Here is a 5748-nt window from a genome sequence, read left to right as displayed (position 1 = left end):
AGGCGAGGGGGCGGCAGGGCCCAGCGAGGGCACACCTGTGGCGGTGTGCAGAGAGGGGGGGGGCACCTTCCCTGCGGGGTGCGAAGGTGGGGGGCCGACCCCCGGGGCTCAATCAAAAGCAGCGGAGCGTTCGTGATGATGCTGGGAGAAGCGGAGTCCGGCATCAGCCATTCAGCTTCCAAAGCACCATTCACTTGGAGACAGTATGCTGTTATTTTCTATTATTTTTAAAGGTAGCTTCGTGGGAAAACAAACAACCAAAATAATGAAGCACAGATTAGGTTGCCCAGGAAGAAAATACAGCTTTGACAGCCAAGACCAGTTACACTGATGTCCATCACACAGAGGCTTACGTGTTTGAGCCAAACGCACCACCCGGGTCTGGTCTCGACTAACCTAGTCTGTGCTATTTGGTTGCGCTTTCCCTTCTACACAAAACTTCAGTAAAGGATCAAAGACTTTAAATAATCTGAAAGGAAACTGAAGTATTGAAGTGAAAGGGACTGGTCCAGGCTGGAAATCAATACAGAACTCGTTTCTGATGGTTTTGGCTGCACTTGGAGAAATGTCCCTCACCTGATGATCTCCCTTTTGTGCTAGAGTGTTTTCTAGTATGAGCCTCAGTCCAATCTGACTCAAAATCTCCCTTGTCCCAGGGTCACACCACAAAAATGAACGGTAGCCGTGTCAATTTAAGGTGCCTCACTGCTCCAGTTGGCACACAAGCTGGAGAGCACAATGGAAGCCGAGGTGAGCTGGAGGTCATCTCCTCTATCTACCTCCTTCACCGGGGGGATCGTGGTAACTAGTTTGGGGCAGCAGATTAGACAGATCAGAGATATTTTCCCCTCTAAAGCATTTCCTGTCTTTAAACATTAAGGTGTGGAATTTCTCCTTCTCCTCTCTCTATTTCCCAGTGGGTTTTACATTATCACCTTGCAGAATACATTATGATAAAGTTTCAAGATCTTTTTGTAATAGTGCACCTGTCACCTCCCACTGAGTATACTCAAACAAAATAGCTGGCTACAGGTTTACGATGGTCCCAGAGGAGCAGAACACATAAAATATGCTGTGCATTGCAGATAGTGGGAGAAAAATATAAAATTATTGGGCTGTAATTTTGTTATTGGACCTCAACACCCTGAGCAGAAAGACTTGAATGTTTTCAGTAGACTACCTGACTGTGAAGACCGACATTTTATTTGCTCTGAGGGGAGGAAAATCAATACAGTTCTCGAGCGATTACAAGAATTGTTTAAGAAAGAAAAAGACAACTTTCCCCACAAACCTAGCAGCACTGAAGGGAGTTTTGCTCATGATTTCTGTGGAGTTAAGATTTCACCCTGGGGATTTATAGTTTCTAAGTATGATCAAAGAAGAAGAAAAAAATGTGACGCTGCTTTGCATGGCTATAAATGACATGTGTCCAAATTTGAGTTGGCATTAGGCAGGGGACCCCAACCTTTCTTGGCCTGTAGGCAGCAACATTGATCAGTTAACATGCTCAGACAACATCGTACTTTGCTCCCCGAGTCAATCAAGATCCCAGCAGTGATGGTCATAAACATCAGAGAATCCTGCAGGCAGCTCGTTACCATGCGCAAACATAGTTACCATGCAAAACATTAGAGAAATAAAGCTCCACAGTCAGCAGTGTAGTAAACAATGCAGTCAGAGCGGGGTTTTTTCCCCCAATTCCCTGGCAATTCCCACCTCAGATGGCCAGCAAGCATATATTCCTTCCGAGATAATCCTTACCATACTGCAGTCTGTTATTGGACTCTGTTCTCCCTAAGCTGTCAGGTGGGATGCTGCTATCACTTTTTTATGCTGACCAGTTTTGTCATGTTTTCAGTTGGTCTTTTTCTTTTCCTAGTTGTTTGTATCCACTTGTTGTAGTTGTGTTCCACCGACGTAAGAAACTCCTCTATTACTGGTGAATACAAGAAAGTGTGGAGACCCAGTTGAAGCTTGTCCCCCTTAAGCAGCATTGCACTGCAGATAATAATCCCCTTCTTCGGGAGGGAGCTCCAGCGTAAGGAGTTCATCTCTGTACCATGACTCGGGCAGTCGGGATTTCTCTGGTATCTGCAAGGGAAAGTGGGGGGTTTGCTACTCTGGCCCAGCACGGAGTTACTGCTTCGCTTTCATCACCACACTGAGGCGCGCAAAAGCGTAGCCCGGGTTTGCCCAGGGCTTCTCATCCACCCGCTCTGGACAGATCACGCCTGCTTGCAAAGTGTTCATACTGTCTTGATGCCTAGGTGCAAAGCTGTTGGATGTTCTTTTTTTCCCCTTCCTAGCTTAGCACAGAAAATGGAATATTATTTTTAATAACTCTATTCTTTCTATTTCTGAATCCCTCTTTCCATGTGAATTTCTATAGACTTTTTTTCCCCAAGAACTATGCTGTCCTGCGCATGGTTATAGAGTCTAGGTCCACACAGACCTCACATTATCAGTAACACGACTGACAGGCACACAGAAGAAATATGCCCCTAATAAAAATGCCATCATGTTTGTTTTGCCATCTTTGTTAGAGCAAATTCTTTATCATGTGAGACATTCGTGACCACTGAGATAAGTGAATGATTCACAGAAGTCTGTTGTCTGATAGCTGTCACCTCTTCCTCTGTCAACCTAGATTGTTCTTCCGGATATATTTGTATTAGAAATTAATATGAATATATCATATTTAAATCATATGTGACTGGATTACTGGAAGCAGAGTACTTCCAATGGAAAAATGGTGCAGTGAGGCCTTGTTTTAATCAGGTAGATACATCATATTGAGTGAATACGCAGAATAGAATCAGAGCAGATATGTTTTTTGCTAACTCAGTATTCTGTTGCATTCAGTTCTGCAACTGTCCGTTCCTACTTGACTATTTCTGTGACTATTTCTTACAAAATGATGTATGAGTTGGGTTATTCAGGATACATGTAAGCACCCCACAGGATTCTTCCTGCTCGATCTTTATGCTCTCTTTGCATTTATCCTCATGAAGATATTTCACTAGTGTGAAGCACATAAGCCCTTTGGCTTCATTTACAGTGAGTGGTGATTAACCACATGCTGGGCGAAACTCCTTGTGGAGAAGTCTTCATGGAAACCCCTTTACAAATGAAAATGACCCTCTTTAGAATGAGCTGGTAGTTTTCAAAACCCATCAAGTTCATCTTTGTCCCAAACTGAAGAGGCTCCAAAGTGAAGTTATGCTCCAAAGCTGGTTATGCTCCATGCATACCACAACTGCTAAGGAGGCTTTTCTTTCCCATTATATTATTCATTCAATAATCTGAAAGCATTTTGTGAATTTATATAATTTACCTAAAGAGTTCAGCAACCGTTACTCAGTTGTAGCAGGACAAAACCTCTATATGAACAAAATATGAGCAACTCAAAAGAGAACCTGTGGAAGAGTTCATACAGATTAAGCGTAGTTGCGGGGATGTAGTCATCTGGTACCAAATTACATTTCCACGGCTATTCGTACATTATCTAAACCCACTCAATACCATATAGGTTAGGAAGAGGCGAAATCCTTTCAGCTGGCATAAATGATCATAGCTCCTCTATCTGGCTGAGTTACAGAACCTGAGAAGATCCTGAGAAGTCTACTGTATCCTTCCTGCCAGAAAGATGCCTTGTGCAGTAAGGAGACCGTAAACAAAGAGAGTTTGTGGCCTAACTCCCTGCCACAGGGAGCACCTCACGTGGGGTACAGGGGCACAGCTGGAACATGACACATCTGAACAGACTGATGCTCTGAGGACACTGGTCAGCTTCCCCTCCAGCTGGAACGGCATTAGCACTTGCTCTTACTTCCACGGAGTAGGTTTATACAGTACTAGAGAGTATTGTAATGCCTGCTAACAGCAGATCCACTCCTACCTTATCCTTTCCCCCCTCCTCAAATTTTCAAAGGCTACTTTCATAAAAAGAAACAATGAGGACTTCTTTGTTTACTTCCGTGAAAGCTGACTATGGTATGCTCAGGAATGAAAAATGCTAGTCTAGTGTGTTCCCAAAAGCATATTTCTGCATTTCTAAGCAGTGTTCAGTTTATCATGTGAGCTACTGTAATAAAGTTGCTTTTGCATGATGGCTAATTGCATTCTTCAGTGACACATGGCATGGGCTATACCATGTCACTGGTTATTCCGTTTACGGGTAACTGTATTTCAGCTGACATGGAAACTGTGTAAGTAACAAAAACATCTACTGGTTGACTTAGTGTGGTTCCTCCATTAATTCCTGTTCCTTAAGGGCCTGAAAGTTCACAGAATAAAATTCCACTGTCTCACCAGTTTTTGTATGAAATCCTGCTTTCTGCAGAAGCCTCAAAACGTGGTGTTAGGACCGAAGTTATTTCCTCAAAAGTTCTCTAAACCCACAGTTTTCAGATTGCATCCTATAAATTCTGCAAAATGCCATGTAATAAAGAGTAATCTCTGTGGAATAGGTTTTCACCACCATTTACAGTAATATTTTCTGTCAATAAGCCCCTAAATTCATTTCACATAGCTTTTTAATCACAGCCACTGGAAAAGAAGCTTGATCCAGCATTCCGGCTGTACCCTAACGCCCAACAAAATCAAAGAAACAATGTTTACATTTTTTCCTCACCCAATTTGCACATAGCGCTCGGCTGTTATAGTCCCAAATAAATGCTTTTGATTACAAATATTAAACACAATTTTCTGCTTACATGCATTTCTCTGTATTGCACAGCATGTCCATCCTAATTTGATTAGTTCTACACATTTATTTGTGCTAGCTGGACATCCTACTTTCTGGCATGGAGTACGAAGTTCCAGCTATCCTGCTGACTTGTTACCATTGTACTTGCTCTGTCCTGCTCCACAAGAGATTTGGGCTCAGGAGCGGAACTAAAACCACCTCCGTGCTGGGCGCTTACGGCTGACATACAGCAACTTCACAGAGCAATGTTCTGCATTTCTCTTGCAGTCAGTGCTGTAGGCTAATGCTTAGATTTTAGAAGAGATTAACTGACTTGCGTTTCTAGTGTCACCAGCAATTTTTAAAAGGGGGAGGGGAGACGAAGGAAGCCAGAAAGACAACCTAAAATCTCCGCAAATAGCATTCGTTTGGCTTGGATCCAAATGTCACAAGTTGCTGCCACACTGTCCCGACGCACTCTGTGGCTGAAAAGTGAACAGGGGGAGGCTGCAGCCCAGTACGTGGGGCTCTGTCGCACACCCAGACCAAAATTAAATGAAAATGTCCATCACTAATAGAAGGAAAATAAAAGCTGTCATTGTGGGTGGCCCGACTAAGGCTTTGCAAGCAGTACATTTTAGAAGAGTTTTCCTGGAAAACTGCCAAGTGTAATTAAAGCACAGGTACCTCCAAACTCACAGAACTCTAATAAAAACAATTATGCAGTTTATAATGTTGTGCACGTGCCAAAATTTGTATTTATACAATGAATCAAAAATGGCATGGGAGAAACCGTGTAGTCCAGCAGGTTCAAAGATCCACTTTGAAAATGCTTTTTATAAATACTGATTTGCACTATACCCGGAAGGCTGTGTAGCCTACGGAGTCACAAAGATATATTTAAAACCCCTGCAAATTACTTCTAAGACACTAGTATTGGTTTCAGACATACTTTGGCATCACGTGCAGGAAGGAAAGCCCAGTCTCTGTTACAGTTAGCCAGCATCTGCACCCCAGAAAAGGATAAACCAGGCCAGGAAAGAAAATCCATATGGAAACTT

The sequence above is a fragment of the Charadrius vociferus genome, unplaced genomic scaffold (assembly GCF_000708025.1).
Source record: "Charadrius vociferus isolate BGI_N301 unplaced genomic scaffold, ASM70802v2 scaffold498, whole genome shotgun sequence".
NCBI classification, from domain to species: domain Eukaryota; kingdom Metazoa; phylum Chordata; class Aves; order Charadriiformes; family Charadriidae; genus Charadrius; species Charadrius vociferus.
This window is presented reverse-complemented; position numbering follows the sequence as displayed.